General features: G+C 37.5%; 1 protein-coding gene across 3 annotated transcripts in view; it reads left to right on the top strand.

Annotated features, from left to right (window-relative positions):
* The window catches only part of LOC117163250 (uncharacterized), a 112,069-nt gene that overhangs the window by 50,213 nt on the left and 36,761 nt on the right, over positions 1 to 25,095 (top strand). The window contains exon 1 of one of the 3 annotated variants that reach the window (XM_076626556.1): positions 3,130 to 3,245. The exons of 1 other annotated variant lie outside the window; for it this stretch is intronic. The gene's annotated coding sequence lies outside the window, so the exon portion shown is untranslated. Of the gene's footprint in view, positions 1 to 3,129; positions 3,246 to 20,001; positions 20,233 to 25,095 lie in introns of those variants that run through there. One more of the 3 variants, XM_033345359.2, reaches the window with a different exon arrangement.

The raw sequence follows: 25,095 nt of genomic DNA, 5'->3' as shown, positions 1-25,095 counted from the left end.
TTGCAATTTACAAATTACCTTTTTTTTGTATTATGTAACGTTGCCTAAGATTTTATTAATTAATAGCTTTTAGCGAGACTTTCAAAGTGAAATTAAAAAATTGAATTACATACCTGATTTGAAGGAAAACGTCGATACTGTTGAATCTTCGGCTTTCTCATTCAGTCCTTTCAGACGCGTTCACCTCGTTGAACTGAATCGTAGAACATCTTGTATCTTGTAATAAAAATTTTACTATTATCGTGGGCAATCAGCGTGACACAGAATTCGTTGGCCTAGTCGACGTCAAATTTCTCACATTGTTCCCCACCAACATGTGTCGTAACATAAATTCCAAAGAACTTGTATTTAAACGCTCGAAACAAGCTTTAATTATGAGACGACTATTAGAAGATTTACGCACAGCCTTGTCAATTACATCGTCTTGTTCTTATCACAGAGTGCTGATAACTATGAACCATGAATAAGCAAACGAAGCCGAGCCTGTCCGTGGCAAAAGTCGTGAAACCACTTATCGTCAACGACTTCTGTAATATCGTCCCCGATGCAGCATGTTTCATTAAGAAATTTCAAAGGATCTCTCTTTTACTCAGCATTCATTGAGACTACGTCCAATAATGATATTTGATAACAAATGAACGCAGCATCTTGTGTACTGATATGACAAGAAAATTCCGTTGGCTATCTATCTTTTAAAATTTAAACTACGAGGATTTGGTTAATTGTGCGGAATTGTTGACTAGTTTACAATGAAATGAAGAGAATAGATTATTTGATAATTGACTGGAAATATTTATGAATAAATGTTCGCTGGAATTATTAATATTTAGTATTCTTTTATATATATATAAAATAAATTATATTAAATAAGTACATATATATGTATTTATTATGACAACTTTTCTGGCTCATAGTTAATGCTTTTTCGTTTTATTGAAAAATAACTTGATGTTTCTCTGAAAGAAAATATGGAATTAATTCAAGGTAATCGTGAAACTTGTCATTTTTGTCTGATTAATCTTTTTGAATAACGAGCAGGTACATGTCAATGATTCGTTAATCGTTTCTGCTAATTATTTCAATTAGTAAGTTAGTAAGAAATGAGTAATTTATACTCCTCCCTGTTCAAGGATATTAGTACGTGAAAAGGCAACGTGAACGTGTCGTGCAGATTTCTGAGAATGCATTACGTTCAAGTTAAAGTAGAAGATAAAGCCATCGTACATAAACGGGAAATTAGTCAAGCATCGAATGAAATATTCTTCTTGAAATAAAGATTCTTCGTTATCTAATTAGTCAATTAGCGAACGCAGAAGAAAAAGTGTTTTATATGTCCCTTTGCCGAGAACGAGATAACTATAGAAAATGTTATATAATATTGCTACTCACCTCGAGAATTTTATTACGAATTTTCAAATTTTCATAAGTTCGCATAAGTAAGCACGCACATTTTTCTATTATAATTTCACTTCGCTGCTAGTTTTTCACAAATGAAAAATTTGTACGACCCTTCTTCTCCTAAAATCCCCCAATTAGTAGAATTCTTTGCACGAGGTATCCACAACTATTTTACAAAATCAACTTACACCGCTGCCTGTAGACCGTAGACTGTAGACCCTTGAACACATCGAACAGCGACAGCTAATCCAAATGTAAGAATACTTTCCAGGTTCGTGGCTCGAAACAATGGTTTCACGCCGAAAGTAAATACACGAAGGTGTTTCTTATCTAGTGGAAGGGTATTTGTTTGGTCGGTTCGTGTTTCGAACCCTTCTAAAAATTTACATAATTACTGTGAGAATGGTAGCTTCTTGGCTAGCGCCACTCCACGAACCACGAGATATTCCACTCGTGTTTCACTCACGCCCTTTGATGGATTCGTTTGCTTAGGTGGAAAGAGGCCGATCTTTTGTTTCTGTATCTTGTTGCGCGCACAGGGGATACACTCGTGACGATGGGGTGTGTGCAGCGTCTTATTCCTCGAAGAGCAGCCAAATCGTGGCTAGTTGGAACGCGAAGCTTTTCAGCTTGAGAAGAAGATACGCAGGTAACGCGTCATCTCTTCGAACAAGACGGAATTCCTTTTGAGCCATTCGTCTTGGGGAATTAAAACGTGAGAACGATAAATAATCGAGCCGACGCGAGAAATCGCCTGGTTGATCGTGATCCCGATGGATCGCTCTTTTTAAGGAGCTTTGCTTGTATGGCGCGAACAGCGGGAAATTTGAGATTTCACGCGGCGGAAAAAAGAGGCGCGTTTTTATATTTTTATTCAAACAACTGTAATCGAATAATTTTTAACGTTTCGAATACAATAAATCCAAAGTGGATACGTAGATGTAGTTTGGAAATTCGAACGGGACTTCACATTGACACAAGTGTTGTTCGAACGATGAAAATTTCGTTGTTGGTCATTTCTCGTTAAGTTAATTTTCTTAAAACGAATAGTTAGATGTTCGAAATTTCATCTCAGGGAAGAAGTAAATTTCAATATTTCGGTTGAAAAGTTTTGCGCACCGATACCCTAATCAAACAATTTCTAATGCGTATTTCAAATATGATAGATCGAGAGTCGAATCTTACATATAGTCGGAGCTTGATGAATGGAACAGGCACGGAACGAGTCTCGGTTTGTAAGAAGCATACAGTGAATTTGAAACGTCGGACTAGATTAGATACTGCGAATGTCAGTCAACCGAAATCCAACTCGCTTATTACGCACTCCCCTTCACCCACGCTTAAGAAAATAACATTCTTCGACTTCCTCGAGGCAGCGGGGGTGGCCGGCATAAATATTATTGAAACAGTGCGCTCCGCGTGACGCTCCACAGATCACTGACGTTCCCATATTTTTTTTCTTTCGTTTACCACGAACCACCGGATTCGTAGGTGGCGATGACGCACGTCATCGATACGTAAGAACACTTGGTGGTGACGTTCAAGTACAGTATAATCTACGGCGGGAGCACGTTGAACGTTATCTAAGAGCGGCTGTCGGGCCGCGTAAGTGTAATCTACGATCGAACTCTGCAAAGTGTTAGATAATCGAGTGAGAACGTCATCGACTGCCGGCTGTTAACAGGTCTCTTCGTCGTTCGACCACTCATTCTTGTTACGGAGAGATTCATCGCCCGCCGTGTCGTTCCCTTGTGGGGTCAATCACGAGCGATGTTTCATCGTTTACCAGCAACCAAGCTGGTGATATCCACGTGTTTGATGATATGACATCAGTCGTCTGCGAAACAGTAAGTTCTTTGTGGAATTTCTTAATCTAAGAATAGATTTCCCCTTTTTTGTACATCAATTGCTGTATAGACAGGGTTGTATTTTCTTATCGATCAGCTTGTAATATTTGCTACGTACGCTGAACAGGTTCTAAAAATTGCGAGGGAATACTTTCATGATATTTTTTTAGTGAGTTATTCGTAATATCCTCCACGACGTTTTATCGTCTTTTAATTTACTACCCATAAGTCAGGTCAAAACGAACGAATCAGAAACTATTTCGAAGCGGTTCTATCTAAAATCTAAAGCTCATTACTAGATTCCATAGATGTAATCGAGCGTTGGTTTTTGTATATTAGACGAGAATGAAAAATTATCCGTTGGCGATGAATTTCCTCGTATTTTCTATAACTCTACCCTTTTCTATGAGATCTTCCTTTCCGATTTTACGATAGTAACAATCTTCATAGCATTTTTACATCGAACTCTGAAGAGATCATATTAATCGTAGAGTAATCTGATAGAATTATCTATTCAAAATTAGAAGAAATACTCTTTGAATATTTGCTGTGCGTGTCCGCACCTTTCAGTTTCCCACAAATGCGTAACAATCGACAGGCTAACAATCACCAACGTGCACGTACGCGATCAAAGAAAATGGATCGATTGAAACGACGAGACAGAAGCAGAACCCGTAGGATGGAGTCGATTAGAGTGGCTTTATGGTACACTGTGTCATATGTGACAGGAACGACAGTGGTCGCAGAAACAGTTCTTATTATTAGCCGGCATCCCCTGTCTCGTACATTGATTTACTTCGACTGTCACTGCTCGATAAGCTGGTCGTAAGTCGTAATGCATTGCCTGGCGGTGGGTTTGCCGTACGGATGCAAATATATCTCGTGGCACCGGTTGAACCCGGTTCGTTTCTTCGTCTAGTGGCGATCGTATAAATGTTCGTCACTTAACAAGATTCTCGGATTTCAGAGAGGCAGTTCCGCACCGATATGTTGCATTTAGACGTCGCGACAGCGCGTTCGTCAGTCTTTTCACGCAGGGTGGTTCGGTGGTCTCCGACAAAGATTGAGTTGGTACAGCTGAATAATGAAACTGTTCATTTGTTACGTGTAAAGTATTCATTTATCTGAAAGAACGTTTCAGAAATGAATCGAAGTTGTAAGAGTTGAAATTTCCCTGTCTATTTCGAGGATTTTCTATTTGTAGTTTCTTGAAATTCAAGAGGGAATATGTAGAGTGGAACATGGTAAACCTATTTCTTATTTTCCGAAAGTAGAATATGTGATTACTCATTCTATGTAAGCATCTAATATAGCACATTGAATAAAACATATTTCTTCTTATCTGCTTTTAGATTTACGTAAACGTATAGGAAACAGAGAAAGTTCATTAATCATAAAGAAAGAGAACAAATTTACGCTGTCAATTACCAGTCACGTTCATTTAACATATCCTTCGCTTTCTCAATTTCGTGCCCAATGGACTTCTATCTAAATACACCTGCTTATTATTATGATATACTGGATACATAATATATTAAATATATCGATATATCGACTGAAATACCAGCGTATGAAAGAAATTATAACACCAGATATTATCAAAGAAACACACTTCATAAACTTCATTTTTATGAAAATAACATTACCATGAAAAACCATTATACCAACTACTAATCGATCAATTTCTCAAACCAATGAATTTCTACAATCTTCCTTAAAAAAGAAAGAGGAAAAAAAATGTCTTCTAATATCTTCTTCAAGCACGTTTAGATGCATTCCTTTGAAAACACGAAACTACAGCGAAGATTATTTTACATTTCGATAGCAATAGAATTTAACCCGGGGACCGATAAATCAATTACAGATTTGTTTCCAATAAATCGCGTATCTTGAATCGATTCGATTTCTTTTCGAGCGTAGATTGCATGCAAATATCCTCAGGGCCACGGAACATTTCAATCAAATCCGGTTCGCCTGCCGTCAATACGCATTAACGTTCTTCATTTACACGGCACTTGTTAAGTCTTGACATTTTATGGTGGCGCCGTCTGACAGGCGTGACAGCATCGGCGCGGCAATGCACGTTGCGACCAACACTTAATTGCCGCTTAATAACCACCTGAGAAAAGTTCACTGGCATTGTCTACAACCTGGAAAAGAAACGTCGACGATCGATTTGCGATCGCTTTTACTACCAAGGATCGAGAAAGGCCGAGAAAGAGCAAGAAAGATCAAGAAAGATGAATAAAACGCGCCTAACTTTCTCTCCATGCCGGTTTTACCGTGGGTCGATGGTTTTTCTTTCACGTCATCGGAGAATCACCTTATCACCGATTTAATTAACATTTCGCCAGTTGGCGCAGTATTAATGCTCGTGGAATGTTGATTAAAAATTCCAGGAACAGGGGGAAAAAGTCGACAATTCGCTGGTTTCACGCGTTCACGTGTGTCTAATAGCGTCAACAGTCTGGTTTCGTTTCGTTCGCGATCCAATTAGATATCTCCGATATCTACGATTTTAGGTTTGCCAATGTTCGTACTCTAAAACGTTCGGTTAATCGTACGCCCGGTATAATTAGTTTCGATTTTATCCAGGAAAAATGGCTTGTTACCACAGGTTCGATTAGAGGCGACACTTACTAAAAGTGCCACTTATTGACTCCACTCGATTCCACAAGATTTTTCCAATATTCGTAAGTCGATCGTAAGAAGGTATTGGCTGGTGATAGGAGTTTCTATTAGATACATTGTATGTATTGAGCAATGTTAACTCGATTCGTTTATCGTGAAACGGAGTTACGAGTCGATAAGATAGAACCGCGTTGTTCAACTATTTTCAGAGGTATGCCGTATAGTATATTGGTATACCGGACCGATTTAGCTCTTATATTATGAATTCGCAGGCAGATACGATCATCGAGAAAACCAATCGATTTTCAATTTTACTTACTGCCCCTTCAGGTTAATGACGTCCGAGAACTGCACGATACCGCGTTGTACAAATGTGATACTAACACAGAAAGTAAGCATTACTAATTTTGACATAACCATTTCGTAACGTGGTAGAAATAGTTTGCCGATGAAATTTATTCGACCATGAATCACGTGCCGTTTGTTACTTATCGACAGAATTAACTTTCGAATGATTCCTCATACTATTTTCAATTGTGTTCTCAGATATTATTCCACCAAAATATTAACTTACTATCTTCGTCGATTCTCATCGATAGAATATTTGAAAAATAGTCTCGGATTTCAGAATTCTTTTCGTTTAAACAGGATATTCTATTTAAAAGAAATTACGATATCGTAGTTCAGTACTATATCTGTGGTAACAATACACACGCTAGAAAGAGAATTATTTTCTTTGAAACCTTTCATACTCCATGTGGTATACGTGTAACGTCGTATTTTAGCATTAATTAAGAAAATAAAAGATGAATGTATCTGCCTCCGGTAAAATCGATCCTAAATTTTAGCATCAACATCGGACAAAATTTCTCTCTATAATTAGTCATTGATAAAAGAAAATTCTTTCACAGCTTGAAATAAATTCTTTCCTGAAGGGATGAATTACAGTTTCTCTTATCTCGAAATATGTGAGGTACATATAACTCGTATATAATATAAGATGTGAACCTTACTATCTAGTTAACGTTGTTTACAAGTGCGCATAAATTTTGTGTGTCATAGTAGCCTCAACTTAATATGAATAATTCTTCGTATGAATATGCTAACCCTGATACCAATTAAATGCATATCGATTCAGTTCCGTTTTACTTAATTTTGATCATCGTCCAAAGACGCACTCGACTTCATTATCACATGTACTAAATCTCCCAGCTAGTTAATAAAGGCAACTGAAGATTCCTTCCTTTACGAATTGCTCAAACAAACTGTCTAACCGATTTGTTCCTAAATCGATTTGTGTCTAGATCGATTTGTGTCGACTAGATATACGAGCGTGAATAATCTTTTCATTGCTAAATATATGTATGTATATTACTTGTAACACGTGCCCGTAGCCAAGATTTAACCATGACGCAAATTCACGCAGTGATTATAGATTAAAAATCACAGAAAGTCATGCACAGTGACAAGGGAGATCGGTCGATGTAAATAGAGCGAGAGAATTTTTAGGGAGCGGCTCTTTTACATCGAAAGCTGTTCTCAACGCATTTATCATCCCCCTGTTCAATTTAATCCTACTTAATAGCGCGCATACGATAAAACTGGATCGCTTTGTAATATCTAACACCAGGATTATTTTTTCCCGATTTTAGGTTAATCCGTGATGATTATCTGTCTTTGACTTGCGTTCCATTTTTTCTTCTTGTTCTTTTTTTCTTTTTTTTTGAATAGGAAATCTTGAATATAATAAGAATGTAAATGATGGTAATTTATAAAGGCGAAAGGGGGCGCAAAAATGTTAGAAAAAGAATTTTATTAGGTTTCTTTCATGCTAGGAACAGCATGTTTGGAATAAAATTAAATTGAAAAAAGAGAAACGAGTGCCATTAGAATTACCTACATAAATACCGAATTATATTGTTATATCCATAAAAGTTGTATTGAATTTGATCTGCTTCTACTTTTTAATAATACAAATATTGAACGTCGTTATGTTTAATCTTTAAGAAGAATCGAGACACATTTGATCAGCGTTCGCAAGCAGGTTTCCAATCGTGCGATAAGCTGGCGCGTAATTGGTACAGCTAATTATAATCATATACGGCCATTTCTAATTAGAATCGTAATAACTTTAATAATTGGTCGTGAAATATCGAATCAATGCGAGATAGGTACCTCACCGCGATATTTATTCATGCTATTTATTATTATTTCGCTTATCATCCGAGTGTGTTCATATCAGGTTATTATATTATAATTAATTCCAGTTTTAATTTTAGCGTACAACCCTGCGCGCAATTATTCACTAAAAGATTCTCGTTTTTGAACGATGGAACTGGTTCCAGCGGGATAGTGTTTCACCCCTCGTAATTGCCAATGCTAATAAATAATTTGCTCTAGCTATCATATTAAAAAGCAAATTTTCTCGTAAATCAAGCTGTGCCCGTAACAAAATGACACGGTAATCCATTAAAAGGAGTAGGATAATAGCGATCTTCGTGGAGCAGCCGTGATTTAAATTAACATTCCTTGATAGTTTGTTTCACTTCAAAATTGCTCTAAGTGGCACAATGTATCTATGTATACCGTGCCCGTATAAATCGCATTGATATCGTTAGAGAGTAAGGATATCAGAATCGTTTCAATTTTTAATCAAGCAGCATAAATTTAGCACGTTGGAGTAATTTATGCAACTTGTCCATTATGGAAATTGGGCCTGGTGATTTCCATAATGACCTAACGTAGGCTTTTCGCGCAAATCGGACTTTGCGGAAGGAAGCTTCTTCTTATGTACGATGATAAGCGTTTATCTTTAGCGTTGCCATATAGCTGTACAAATAGGAATTGATTCTTTGTTTTGAAACGAGTAAATAATTAATAAACTAAGTTATGAAATAGGAGTTTGGGATATTGATTATTTAGGAGCGAGAATTTTGATTTCATTGTTGTCAGATAAATTTCGTCATCGTTCCACCTATTTGACATAAGACCTCTATGGGCAATTAATCTTATTATATATATCGGGCCCACTCCTGGGTTTACTCACAATGGGACATACGTTATAAAATGGTAGAGATTAAATGTAGGAGTAGACATTTACGATATAATAAATTGTTTACTCGATAACCAACTTCAGCGTTACAACAAAGTTTTCGAAGCATTAAACGACCCACTAACATTCTCCATTACTTCGAGTAGGCGATCCTCTCAACAATCTATCATTCCATTAATCATTCCACGTTACAACATTCATTCGATAATTCATCTTTCTACGTTACTTTTCAATCGCATCCTAATTGGTCGTTAATTGGAAAACATTACCAACTAATGAGCATAAATAAAATGAGTATATGAATCATTAATAAGTTGGACTAGCAAGGATCGAATTAAGTAGAATCAGCCCTTTATAGACAAGTTAGACCGTTGAATTTATAGGAGGGAAATTATTCCATTCTTCAATTTCTTCCAGCGAAATTTTTATTTTATTGAGAAAACGTTTCGAACATTTGGCTTCAAAATTGGCGATATAGTATAGCAAAGACATCAATGAATATTTCAGAATTTTGAAAGTCTAGAACAGTAAAAATGTTTCATTGCGCGGGCATAAATGGTCCAATTTGCTTACGCAGAGCTAACAAATACTCGTCAAATGACATTGTTCAACGAAAACTGTCGAACCGATCGAAATAACTAATTTATAATTTTTCATAATATCTTCATAAATGATCTTTTGTGAACTATAAATGTTTGATTTTGTGTTATATGTAGATATATCTTTTATGTATATAGATACATTTTACACGCTTCTCGTGTGGCTTTCTTGGATACAAATCTTGTACGTATGTCGTCGATAATCCTACTGTCAATGCACCTTAAATCAATGAGAAAGATGAAGGTGGTATAACAAATAAAAATTTCAGAAAGAAATGGAATAAAATCGATAGAAGTCTGATAGAGAAGTAACTTCAAAGTGCACGCTTAATGTACACTGTTTCGCAATGCAGAGATCTCCCCCATGTACCGACGCGATTTATCAAGTTGTAAAACGGCCAATGGATGTTAGCTGTCAGGTCGGCCGAGCAACGATTTGTCATCCAGCCGCGGCAGCTGACTCCCGCTACGCAACAGAGGGTTCCACTAACTTTGTTAGGATTCCGTGGCAGTCGGTGCTGATCGCATTCTGACATAGCTTTTACGCGACTGTCAGATCGATATGGGCCCCGCGAAATCATCCGATAAAAGCGTGACAGTCCCAAAAAATAACGTGCACTTTAGATGTCACTTAAGTGTGAATAATAAGCTTCCAAAAGGGCAGAGCTGAATAACCTTTCTAGTCTCGAAAGTTTTGTTGCGCGAGGACATAAATAAGCAAAGAGACAGGTGTTTCTTGATAATTGTAGAACTATCGTCTTAGTCATTCTAAACAGGGGAAGATAAATATAGCAATTTGGTGTATTTAGAGGGCACGAGTCACTCATCATTGAAAAGATTATAATCTTGTGTATGATTGAATTCGTGCTATTTAAAAATTTTTAGAAAATTCCTGATCAAAGGTATCTAATCTTTTGCTTTATTATCATTCTTTTTTTTTGTGTGATTATGTTAGAGTTTGTTATTTACGAATTAGAATGTCTAAAGTAAAAAAAGCGAAACATTGAAATTTCTTAGACAATTTTTATCTGGTAATTTACAGTCTTGTAATTTAGAATAAAAATCAAATTTAATAAAATCGAATTTCGTTGAATTCACTTTATAATAGTTTAGTTTTAATAGTTTAGAGATCTCGTCTTTCAATTTTTGATTATCTTCATACTACGTTGAAACAACGAATTGCTATTTAGAATAAAATATGGCTGATTTGGATGTATAATAAAGTATAATAAAAGATACTTTATAAAAGTACAACAGGCATTTCATAACACACTATTTGCACACATACGTTATAGTTATCGTAGCTTATAGCTTAGGTTGCTCGTGTGTCGAACGATAGAAACATTCATTAATGGTAATTCAAGACCCTTTAAGCTTGTGCATACGACGAATGGAAAGAGTATTAATATTAAACAATAGCTGTCAGAAATAAATAGCAGCGCGTGTCTTATTAGTACCTTTTCACGCATGCTTAACGTGTCTCACGGAGCTCGAGGCCATAGATGAAATAGTAACTCTCCGAGCGAATTTGCCTACCGTGACATTTCATTTTACTCGGGACAATTTCATTTGAATTCACAGTAGCCTTCGTTTTTGAGCCACTGTCGCGATATTCAGTCGCTCGATAATATGTAATTAGTCGCAATCATGTCAACAGATATTAATCCTTAGATATCCTTTGAGTAGAAATGACAGATCTGGACTGCACGAGATCTGTCACGTGAAATTCTCGTATCCGGAGATACACAAACATAGATACATTATACATAATACGATGATACGAGACTTTAGTCAGATCATCTTCCAGGAGCAAATAAAATTATATCAATTTTCGACGGAAGATAAACACGTCTCTGTGTTTTGTTTAAAATAATAGCGGATTATTTTTCGACAATTGTTTCTAAGCTAAAATAAAGGCGTATTTGAATGGGAAATTTAATTAATTAAAGGACATTCGTAAGAGAAAAATTCTGTTATTAAGAATGACAAAATCTTTGATTGTAGGAAACTTAAATTCCAACAGAGAAACTTTTACGCTTCTCAACATGCTAACGCATAACAGTACTTGTTCGTAAAGACTTTGAAGCCATAACAAAATCCTTTGGATGAATAGGATGTTACGTATCGTTTTCTGTACGTAGCTATTTCATTATTAGAGAAACATACGCTTACATATGCGCATTTGCACTGATCTCTTCAAACGATCCAAACACATTTGCTTCAAAATAAGTCGTCAGATAATGAGTTAATGTATGAATGAGACGTAAGTAATATACATGATTGATAGTGCTGCCTGTCAAGACAGTTGCTAACCTATTTGAATTACCTGTAATTATTACTCTACATTGAAATAATCGTCTTTTTCTTCGTCGACGACTTAACAAGCCGCTTTAACCATTACACAAACCGACGCAATGATAGATACGAGAAAATCTCGCAGTGAGTTAGTGGTCTCGCAACAATGAGAAATTGGAAGCGGTAAACGAAGCATATGGTCGTAGCGGTGCGTTTCCATGCATATTAAGCAGAGAACCCGAGGGGCTCGTAACTATTCCACGTACAAGAATAACTCCGACGTGCTACGCTACTGAGGAGAACCAGTAAGCCGCGTAAACGACCGTAACACAGCCGTAATATTTTTTCACACGGCTGACAATTCGCCGTGTCTTTGCGAACACGGCTCCTTACAACTTTATCTACGCCGAGAATCTTGGGAACGACGTCGCGGAAACTATTCGAAACTAAGCGTTCCATCGTTCGAACGTTTCCTTTTCGTTTCACTTTGTTAACTTGTAAACAACTGGTATGGAACTTGCTACATTATCTTTTCAACGTTACCATTACTAAGTTCATATATTATCGTCAGACCTTGCTTTCAAATCAAAGGCATCCTCACATCCGACGAGTAATGCGACTAACACCTGTGTTAGCGTGACTAAAAAAATCAGGACAATAGGAGACTCTGGTATGCACCTGCACCGTGTAATTGGAATGTTAAGACGGTCATAGTTCTACGATTGTCTCTTGGATATCTTCAAAATTTAATCGTTCGATGATAAGTAATTGCTTACACTTAATTCTAATAGAAATATAGTAATAGAAAAAAGATACGAATAAGGCACAGTGTGATAAACGAGCTATACGAAAGTCAAGTTCATCAACTCTATCGAGGGGAATCATCTGGTTCCTGAAAAGTTAAACGCTGTTCACGAACGTATTTTCAATTTTGTTTATCGAATGTTTCAGGAAATGAAGTTGATCTGGTTGGTTTTTAGTAGTCAGTAAGTTAATGTCAAAATCGAAGTATTAGGTTGTCCGATAAGTTTCTTTCGTTTTATGATGAAATAATAGATGCAGAAGATTTTTTGTTTTATATTATTTTGTCAAATTACGTACGATCTATTTTGTTCTGTTGAGATAAACACCGCGATATTTCACAGGCTTATTTTCACGTTTGTACGAAGGTGCACTGTTGCAAAAAACACGTTTGCGAAAGAAAGACACTTTTCGGACAACCTAATACATATTATCTTGTATATAGTAACTAAAGGCAATCACGAATATGATACTTAATAAAGGATCCAGTTTAGTTTGCGTGTATCAAATTTAACCTCGCACGTAATTGCTCTCGAAGTTAGTGCTGGAAGATGGAATCATATATCGAAAACTTGTTCCCAAATTACCAAACCAAACTGAACAAGAGTAAGTATCCGCTTAAATCCCCTGGTTGGTGTTCGCACCTGTTTTTGTGAAAGATCCACCGGGAATTAAGGCTGTGAAGAGATTGCGGAATGAACGAGAGCTCTTGGGATTCAGGCTCGTTGGTATGCAGTCGGCTTGGTTTCTTGTAAATTCGCAGTCTCTTTACCGCGTAAAATGACGTTAGACCGTTACAGCTTCCTCGTGTTTTCACCCCGTTTATGCATTATGCAAGTAGAAAGCGGGAGGCGAAGAGAAGGTGAGAGGGCCAAGGAAACCGGGCACGGATAATAAGAGGGCGGTCAATGATGCGGGTTTAATCGTCTCGTGAAACACCTAAAGCCACGTATCCACCGGATATCGCTACTCAAAATATAAATATTAACTGTAACGTTCATCAACGTTCGAATTTTTTAATTTAGATATCTGGCAAATTTTAACAAACATTGACAAATGAAATATTACATTCAGAATATGATCAGTCAAATTTTCTATTTCTTTCTTCTTTTTTACAGAGAAGCTATTTTAAAACTCAGCGCATTGTTAGATCTCAAAATTATTATTTTCTTCAACTTTCTACGGACGTAAAGGAACAACACAATTTTCTTTAATGTAACAACATTGTTTTAAAGCCATACAAATTTTCACGATCGTTCACAATTGTTTACGCTCTACGTCCTCTATCTACCGAAGAAAATTCACTTTAACGAACGTTAGCGAACGTTTGCAAACATTGACAAAAGTTTTGCCCGACCAATGGAAATCTGCCTTTAAAAAGCATTCGCGACGAATATCTGTTAACGTCAGATACGCGATTTATATATCAATTTCCACGTGCATAACTTTCTAAAGGCTGAACCGTTTCATAAACGTTCATAAACCACTTGCGTCTGACCAGTGGATACGCGGCTTAATGGCTATTCCGCGCAGACGTCATTGACCATCTTCACTGACGACGAACGTCTCTCGTCTCTTCGAACGCCAGAACGCTGTTTTACATACCATAAATCACTGTAACAATATCGGCTCGACCATGTTAATTTGCCTGATATTTTTCATTATACCGGAAGCGATATATCTGGACTGGTTTTTGGCGACGCTACGCTTTTATGCGTTTTTTTTCCCAGAATTCCTTTCGCCAATGATCGAATGGACACTTTCGTCGGTGTGGATTTTGATGGAAATTCAGTTCCGGTCAGATGTTACTAAGAAGCAACGAGAACGTTCGTAATCGTCGAAGATAAAAAGTGATAATCGACGATATCCGATTTTTACGAGTACTTAGTCTTACATTTAACATGTTGCGTTGTAAGACGTAATTAGTATAGTGGTGGTTTTATCACGTAGGTAGAAACATTGGGAAATTTACAACGGGTGGTACAGTGAGTTACGCAACTGCTTGTTCTCCCAAACTGCCTATTTCTTCTTCCAAATTACCTCAAAGATAAAATTTTTTATGGTTTCATAAAACCCATCTTACTAATTATGCATTAAAATTTCTATCAAGATACGGGAAAGAAGAATTCTTCCGAAAAGTATGCCAGCAAGATCGTAATTCGTTATTGATCATAATTTATAAAAAAGAAATATAAACTCATTTCCACGTCGAGATTTATATGAAAAAGAAATACTCTTAATACATTGATAAATATCTTCGTTTCATCGTTATCTCCTAAATTTCCCATATTATTTATGAAATAACTTGACTCGAACAATCGTATAGTACCGTTCATCCCCATTGAAATGGTTTTCGAACTTGTTGGTACGCAATATCCGGCGAACGATATCCTCGGACTGGTTCGTCGGTTACTGCACAATACGTGCACGCGCTTTCAAAGCAATCCTCGCAATCAGGAGCACGCAGAGCAGTGCACTGGCAATTTCGTTAAGTAGCTGTTCTCCCAGTCCCGGCTATTTGCACCAATTGACCGTTTACCGTTAAACAGTTTGTACATACCAGATTCCGTCGCATATAATTACAAGTAGATTGGATACACACGGTATCTGTCGGAGGCTCGGCGCGAAATTCCGATCGTTATCTGCCAGCTCGGACTTAAACGGAACTTATTACTCGTCGTGTTCCCTTCGAGGTCCATAGAATTCGAACGACCTATAAATACCCACCGTTCCACTGGTCTCCCTTCCTTTCTTCGTCCGCTAATCTATTCGTTCTCTTCTCCTTTAACAAACTTGAACCGCTCCGAGAAGAGAAGGTACTTCTTCGGAAGCCACGATCGACTCGGGTAAGAGCGTAAAAGCGGGCTGACCTTTAGCCAATGTGTAACTCGTCGAGATTGGACGTATGGTAAATTACCAAACGACAACCAGTCAGATAGCATCTGACACAACATTTTTACGGTTCTCTGGTTGGCGCACGAGGGGCCATTACTTACTCGTAATGGGATTAAGGGCGCGCTGATGCAATCCTTGCCGCGAACATCGACGCCAGGAGCCGCCCGATCTTCTGGCTGTATTTCTTCTACTACCACCCGCGCTTTGTGGCTCGTATTAACGTCGGATTCGAGTATCTAGCGATAAAACGTTGTCGCCAACGCGACGTCACACGAGCTATCTGGAATCGAAGCGCGACGGCGTTAATCCGTGAAATTGTAATTAAATTAGCCCCTGTCTGGTCTTGTGTGCCGATAATTTGCATTATGCGAGAAAGAATACAGAAACGTGACTGCTTATCGATTGCTACCGTGAATCGAACGGTTGCCGCGGTAGGTTCGCGTGTCCCTCGTGCATTGATTATGTATTATGGAGATTCTAACGTTTCCTTACGTGACTATACACGTACGCACGAGACTCGTTTTGGCCATCCAATCCTTTATATCGTGACTTGTTTCATGGAATTATATCGCATGTCTTTATTTTTATCATTATATAATTATATCTATATATCTCATATATTTCAGAAGTGACGCATACAGCTCGAACAAGTTTCTTAGGAAAAACGAAAAGCTTGGAACTATTTGCAACAGCGGTTAAATATTGTTTTTGTAATTTTCTGTTCTTAGTCTTTGAAAGCCTTTTTTGACGATCTTCTTCTAACACAGGATTCAATTACACGTTTTAAATTACCACAGTTTTTAAATACACGTACGATGTATGATGATTTAAATCCGAATAGATTTGTCGTACAGCAGGAGTTCATTTTCGTCGATGTTTTAATCGTGTCGTAACGTTTAATCTTCCATTATCAATCTAACCCACTCAGCTTACTATTACACCCACAAACAGTTCTTTTCCTCGGAACTCTACACTAGGACACCTGTCTCGATCCAACCTCATTCACAAAAATCACATCCTGCACAGTACACTCTATAAACAAGTCGAAACAACACTTCGAACCTACCTTGGAACATTAACTTGGCCGGTTCGTTACAGCCGCGCAACACCATGATCACAAATCTAATTGAGCCAGTCGGTAACGAGGTTTCGAATATCCAGCAGCAGAGTGACACGAGAGAGTCCAACATCTGGTATATCTCTCCCCCCGCGATTTCGAAACGATTCATTCATTCGTCCCACACCGACCGGTTATTTTCATCGCACGAAACTGTTGCTAGGCCCTTGTTATGTGAACACAGGGCACGCGGTTCCCTCGCCAACAATGAGTCGTTGTCGTTGCCACAGTTTACCAGATAAGGCGGACGGCTACCGCTTGGGATTACTCGACCCCGTTCCCGTGCAACTGGTCTAAAAAGTCGAAATCAACGACACCCGTGTGCCAAGCATTGTCGACTGTATCGACAGTGAATAACGTAGCTCTGCTACCCGTAACTATGGCGTGAACGTAGGATTTCCTGTGTCAAACAAGAGCGTCTAGACGTAGCACGCAGACATGATCAGACAGATTTTCTCTAAGGTTACATGGTTAGGACGTGCGTTCCGACAAAGTGTCGTCTTGCTAAGCGAAACATCCGGAGGCCGAATCTGTATACAGTGGCTGCAGAAATATTTGCACATATTTTTGTTTCTTAATGAAATCTTTTCCTGTCAGAGTCTATACATTCTTACAGTATCAAATCTTCATAGTCACGCGAAAGTAGTATACTGTGTGACACGAAATTTAATATACTTGGAATTAATTAATCGATATATAAATGCTATAGTAGATAACGGTGTGCAAACACCTTTTGTAGCCACTGTATTTGATTGTTCGCGTGTTCATTGGGACGACAATTCGTCACAACGCGTATTGACTATAACCATAGCCGTGAACATACACTGCCGCGTCTCAAACTTATCATCGTTCGTTTCTAACTGTGGCTTGATTCCATGTGTAATATTTAAAGTTCCAAGAAGTTCTATCAGCCTGCAATCTCATTTCGAATTGCCTACAACTGGGAAACCCGTTCTGGAATCGTCCAAGAAGCCAATCAAACAGTAAAGAGCAAAAAGTCATCGACATTTATCGCCGATAAATCTGCAATCCTCGTTAGTCGACAATTAATCTAAATCCCCGTCAATTAACGCGACGTCGCGATCTGGATCGCGGTTGTCCACAATGTCCACGCCTCGAGCACGGGCGATCGAGACCGCAGATTAAACGTCTCTTTCTCTTCTGCGACGCGTAACCTGAAAAATCGCCGTGACATCGGTCCTTTTAGAATTCTTGTTCCCTTCTTTCCGCATCACAGACTGATCGATACGATCTCGATCGACGATGTCGCTCGATAAATCGATCCCCGATGCGATCTCTTCGTTGGCGTCTGGGATCTTGTGGCGGTGACATGACAGCGGAAATGGGCGCAGCAGCTCGCTTCTGGGTAGCAGACATTCACCGTCTGGTCAACTTTGCTTTCAGTCGTTCAAAAGTCAATTATATCTCTTTAACGTTGAAAAATGTCTCAAGTTTGAACAAAATATAAAAAAAAATTGTTATCGAGACGAATAGTTTCTCGTTTCAATTTTATATGAAATATCTTCTCAAGTCTTAAGCCATTACAAATCCTTGTTGATTGCTCAAATTAGAGCAAGTACGAGATATAAAAATTTGAGGATCACAGAAGATTTACGGTAGGATTTCTGCCAATGTTGTCAGACGCGTTTATACCGATTTATATGTTTGGACATGATCGAGTACGTGTAATAACGTGATTTTGAAGTATTTAACAACGAACGTGACTTCCAAGATTGCAGCGAAACACGAGAGAATTGTGAACAACAGAAGACAATTTACTTATGCATAAAAACGTGTTTACCTTGGAACGAAAAGTTTTCTGCATCGTCATAATTTAAAAAAGATAATGAGATGACTTGCTTCGAGCAAAACACCCTGTATGTTCTCACTTTGTTGTATTAACTCATCAAAGAGTTTTAGTGCTTTTATTTCCGTAATTACCGTAAAAACATCATGTTGAACTGTTATTGAAATAAAAACGTAATTATACATTTCTTCCCATTGTACTTTATTAATTGTAATCACCAACACGTTTATATAGTGTACACACATGACGGTACGCCTAGTACTTCTAGGGTTAAAAATAACAACTCAACCAGCTCGCATAATCACTCTTCTCACAAGTAATTACCTTTCTCTGCTCATTAAGATAAAATATTAAGCGTCGTACACAAAGCGACCGAGTAATGAAAGCAAATATAATGTTACCGTGAACCGCAAATGGAGCCGGATAGTTTCGACAAATGGCGGTAATTTATATCGTAATTCATCGGTTTGTCGGTCTGTCTTACGCGTCATTCTCACCAGATAAACACGTAAATCGCCGTCCATGGCTAACTACCCTCGTATACATCATATCGGCTGTATTATATTCCTCTTCCTCATCCTTCTTTTCATCCGTTTTCTACGTTCACGTACGATCCATCTTGTTTGGCGCGTGCCGAGGGCGATGAGCGAAACGCGCGTTCTCCAACGTGTGTTTAGACCGAATATTTCTTCGGGAACGTGAAATTGCAACGGGAGATATAATTCAAGGCCCATGAAGTCACGTTCCATTCCGTTAAGTCGACTCTCGGCTGCTCGATCCGATCGACAATTTATTCGAGAATTATTAATGCGCTGTAGAAAGGAGAAGCAAAAATTGAAGAAACCGTAAAATATGGTTTGAAGCCTTACAATTAGTCAGATTAATCAAGTTACTCGAGCTTAAGACTTCTGAGTTTGTTGAAAAATGTTGGATGCGCGTGTATGAGAGAGAAATTAAATATTATAATAGAATTCCATGAATGGAATTCTTATTAACTGGAGTTCGCGAGTTAAGTTACGTAAATTTGAGATGTTTGAATTCATAAAAATTATCGGATGAAAATAGGCTCGTAAAAATTATATAATATGATGAATATTTTGTTGGAAAAAAGGGAAATGCGTCGAACAAAAATTGAAGATGTGCTTCCTTTGGGAGCATTGCCCAAAATTTTGTTCCAATAAATGAAGTTCGACCGGTATAATCTAACGTGGTGCTTTCATCAGAGCAACAACAATTTTACGCTACGTACGCTTAAGGCGTAGGTATAGCTAAGCGCAACAAACTAATCGTAAATTCTGTAGAACCGACGAAACAATGACGCTAACTATCTGAAGCAACGTATAATTATCCCCACACGTGTTCTGCTTCCGTACAATAAACGTTTATGCATATTTCATAGTGATTGTCATTTAAATCGGACCTGAAGCAGTTTAAACGGATTCCAGGAACGATCGAACGCTTGAAATGGAAGAATGAAAAAAAGAAAAAAAGAAAAAAAAAGGAAAGAAAATGGGATCGTGAGAACTACACGGTGGAAAAAGTGGAAAAAAAAGGGAAACTAGAAAATACTTGTGTCGCGATCGAAACGACGGAAACATTCCCTGTTTAACTTTGAAGTTTACCGAGACGTTGACATCGATACCGTGCTATAGTGATGCAAATGAAGCCGCAACGCGGTTCCCTGGTACTAGTAACAGACCTCGTATGTTTGAACGTTTGTCGCGAGGACGATCTCTACGAAGCGAACGAACTTTTCACGGTTGACCCATCGCTGGAGACGAGAATTTTCAGTGAGTACATATATTGCCCAAAAAAGAAAACATAGCACGTTTGTCGTTCGTTTGTCACTGTGCAGGGGACGGATACTTTGAAACACGGTTCTCAGAATGGTTTTGTTTATGTCGCGCGCTTTTGATTTTCGATTAGAAAGTGCATTCTCCTGAACTATGTTACCTAGACGTTTCTACATAGTGATATCTGGCAACTGGATTCTTATACGTTTGGAGACAGAAAGAGGAATGTTTTCGGGTTTCGTAATAGTTTGTGGTATTGTTATTACACTGCGGAATTTTACGCGCTTAAGGGAAATTTAAATGTAAGAAATTTATAGAATACGTGTAATATGCAAAAATGGTAGGTGAGTTTAACGATGAGTTTAATAGATGAAAGAAATTTCTGTTACTACAAATTATAGATATAGAAAATATTCAGAAAGTCGTACATTTAATATTCTATGTTTAATAATTCTAACTAATATTTCCCATTTCTTGAACTATGTAAACATATAAAATTCCATACACGTCTATAGTTTAGTCATGAATAGACTATAAATATATCCATATTGTCCATGCATTTATGGAAAATTTCAATTTATGTAGAAATTCGCAGAGTACGTATAAGATGCAGAAAGATTGAAATATTCCATGTATTAAGTAAGTGAAATAAATCTCCATTTAGGCCCCGTTTCTTTTATTATGTTCATAATGTATAAATATGAAATTGCGTAAATATTCGCAATCTAGTCATGAATATGTATAATAAAGAACAAACTCTGTCGATTGCATGACCGTTGTCTAATATAAATCGTGAATAATAGTAGTATCAGATATACGCAAGTGCGAATAGAATCGTCACGATACGAAAGTATATATTTTGATTCGTAACATGTGTTTTGTGCCGGGGAACGGTTGTTTGACTCATTTCGCTTTTTATGCGTAAACCGAGAAGGTTGAGCGTAATGATTTATAGCCATTCGAATATTGGATATGTCATAAACTGTGCTTGCTTGTTCATGTGTTTAGAAATTCTGATGTATGAATACCGAAATGTCTTCATTTTGTGTAGCCACGGTTATTTAAATGCACGTATGTTGACAGCGTTTCAATATTCAAAGATGCTTGAACCGTATTCTTATGAAAATTTGAAAATCCAGTTCTGTGAATTTCTTGGAAGATTATCGCTTTCTCCAAAAATATTATCTACTATGTGAAAAATGGTTTATAAATCACTCGTACATTATTGAGATATATTAAATTCTTTTCAATTATTCCAAGTTTGTTCACGATTATGTCAATTCGATGAGTGATATATTACTCAAATGCAAACTTATTCAACGTATATTATTTGGAAATATACAACGAATCAGTTTAGTAAACTACGTTGTACCTCGATCTCTTCTAAACTTTGTCAGATATGTCCAATTTTCCGAATCAGTTTATTCCTTCGAAACGAGATTCGTTTTAATATATAGCAAAAAACTCGACTGTTTTGTATCATAATTCATGCTACGTGCGATTATATATACAAACTATTTAATTATGTATGAACAAACGCACGCTCACATAAAAATCATACGAACGATAAATTATAAAATCCACAAACAATATCAAATATTGCTTATGTCTGCGTTTCAATTTTTAATAGTTGAAACCCGAACGTATTCTTGGCAATCTACAGCAAAAATCTCTCGTATCTCATCTCCATAGGAGATAAGTTGGTCGAAAATTTCAGAAAACAAGATTTAGGGATTACCAAATGATGTAGCGAGGAAAGCGGTGTTTAATCAGAGATGCCTGGCTTTCTTCTTTCTTTCGTTGGATTCTCTCGTCTCGTTTTCGGCGTGGCTCTACCTGCCGCATTGCTGGTGGCCGAGTTTCACGTGCCGTTAACCTTGAATCCGGATTTAACGGCTGCGTTTATGCTAATATACCAACCCAGCGAAGAAAGCACGCCGCTCATGGAACACGAAGTAAGTTCCCCGTGCACCTTTTTATCCCGCGGGACCACCGTGAACTAATGACAATCGGTTGGAAAGTTGCGTTTTGCGAACGCGTTCTCTCCCCCTTTCTGCATCATTTTAAATGCATCGATAGCATGTTAGACGATAATTGGTCGTAAAGGACGATTAAAACTGTATGCAAATTCGATGTAATTCAGCGAGCCAGGCTTTTCTTTTTTCCCCAGGCAATCACGTGTAATGATAACCGGCGAACATCGAATGTTTGCTTAATAATTTTGAAAGTTACGCTAACCTTGTGTGGGATCGTGATTATAGATCAGCTGTGACGCGAGAGAAACCTGTTGATGGAAACTGATGTTGGCTGTTGTCAGAAAACGAGGTTCATGTGGATGTTTTAACCTGTTAACTGGGTTATTACTTTAACTAGAAATTTCTATAATCACGAAATTAAGAGTTACAAATAATTGAAAGGAAGAATTTAAGGAATAAAAGTAATTTTTGTATACGCAAATATGATGTTTAGCTTTAATGAAAATGAAAGAAAATATTACAACATAGAAGATTTATAAACACAAACATTATTATGTCAAAGAGATTAGGAACTCAATGGAAGCATTAAATTCCTCTTCGGTCAACAGATTAAGTGCCAGTTTCTTGCGTCAAACTCGTTTGTATCAGAATGGCGAATAATCAGCTTTTTGTATACAATTGCATATGATGCCCGAAATTTAAAATCACATAATACGTAATCTTTTTTGCACATTGTCACCGTTTTGTAATCGTTTTATTCATTTTAATTTTAAATTTTACGCGGTTTCGCTTCATGAATTTAAATTCGATTTCAATGAGACAACACGAAACATTGTTAAGATATGGATGTTTTCAATATTTTTATAGAAGTGTGTATTCATTATATATTCATACGAAGCAACTGGAAACATCGTATAAAACTACACTAATTTTCATATTTATCGTTATGATGCTTTTAATAAATTTATATTTCTTTACCAACTGTCAATCATCGTTGTTCGTTTTACAAATATCCTCGTTTAAAATCAAAGTTGTGGAATTACTTAATGGTCGTCGTCTTTATGCTAATTCAATTTTTTATTGAACTCCTTACACATGATTTAAAAAAATATATTTCATACGTCATTTCTTGTTAAAGTAAGATTTAAAATTAAAAGTACTTGAATACTATTTCCACAGACAAAATGTTTGACGTTGCCATTTTACAAAACTGATCTAAACCAATGCTACACGGAAGCCTTATCGAGATCAACGATCGAGTTTCTAAAATTTACATACCAATTTATCGCCTCATGTTGGCTAAACAATAGCACGTTCAACGTGGTCGAAACATTGTCTTCGAAATGTCGAAAAAAATATTTAAACGACTGTAAATGTCCTGGTTGCGGTTTCTCAACGCTGTAGTTCCGTTTTACCTGTAAATGTCGCGGGGGTGGCTTGTTTTAACGCATTTCGCGGTTCGAAGATTTACATCGTTCTGTTCTCTTCCCTTGAGAAACGACGACGTTCAGCGGTTAAAGCATTGTTTGCAACGTGCACCAACTTTCACGAAGTCGATGTCTCCGTTTGTTTTTTTTTTTTTTTTCAGACAACGTGAACGTCAATCTTCATTTTCTTGCTGAGCGATTTCTGCGCGAGCCAACTCCGACAGGTTGGCTCCTCGCCGACAGAACGTCAGTTTCCTATTGAATCGGTTGTATACGATATTCGGGTTTCGTTTGAGTTGCACTTGTGCAAGGAATGCATTTCATGATATCGGTAATTGATTGTGATCGTGTAAAATGTGTGGTAACAAAGATTTATTTACGTAACCCAGATATTCTCGAGCGCACTTTTCTTTTAAATAATGCCTTTTCGTGTTTGAAATTTAAGTCGAATATGCGATCGTTTATTACGTTACAACTACTTATTTGTCCCAACTACGTGTACATTTATCTGTGATCAAAATTCTTCAACGATAAAACGTTGCTTGTACAAATTTCAATATCGCTATCCACCGAATTTGTTCAAAAACCATTAGAAAATTCTTATCTTTTACATTGTGGCAAATATCGTTTAAAAGATACCAGATATTTCATTCCTGTAAACGCCAGAAGCAGCGTCGAAGTTTTTCTGAAAACGTTAAAACACGTACCATTTGTTAAACCAAGAACGAGAAGTTCCCATAAAAATTGAAAGAATTTGCCAAGGTTAAGTATGATTTCTAAAGTCATGAGTCTCTTTCTCAGAATATGAAACAAGATACCAACGAGCGGTGATTAATTACAATGGTGTCGTATTGTCCTTACGGTTCATTATTATTAAACAAATCCACGGTCTCGCGGATGTGGCTACCTCGATTTCTACGATTCGCGGCGCCGCATATATCGTGGTAATGAAGGCAATTCATTCGCTTATTCACCGTGCCGTGTTCGTAGGAGTAAGACATTAATGTGTGCGCGCGCGCGATTACCGCTTCGCCAAAGCGCACCACGAATCTTGCTAGAGAAATATAAACGGCGGGGATGACGTGGGCGAAAACACGCATTGAGATGTGTTTCTTTTCTCGCCGGCTACCCACCCGCAAGTACACGTTGCCCCGTCAGTTCTCTCGTTGATTTTGCACTCTCGGGCCTGCGACAGGAAAGCGAATTGCAGCCGAATGATTCATGTGGTCACGGTGGTCGCGAACGCGTGTGCTTGCTTTCGTTTCACGCAAAGGGTGCTGGCCTGTTATGTTTTGTTTCTTTTTATTTAAAAAAAATTTCTTTTTAACGTAATTGGTAAAAGATGGGAGAAAGTTTTTGGACGATATATGCATTTCACGTCCGATAGCTACGTGAAGTATTATACGATTTTACTTTACATAAATTTTTCTCTTATTTTTTAATTCCTCTCTGTATCT

This window comes from Bombus vancouverensis, chromosome 2, assembly GCF_051014615.1.
Source record: "Bombus vancouverensis nearcticus chromosome 2, iyBomVanc1_principal, whole genome shotgun sequence".
NCBI classification, from domain to species: Eukaryota; Metazoa; Arthropoda; class Insecta; order Hymenoptera; family Apidae; genus Bombus; species Bombus vancouverensis.
Note: the sequence above shows the minus strand (reverse complement) of the source record. Positions and strands in the feature narration are given on the sequence as shown.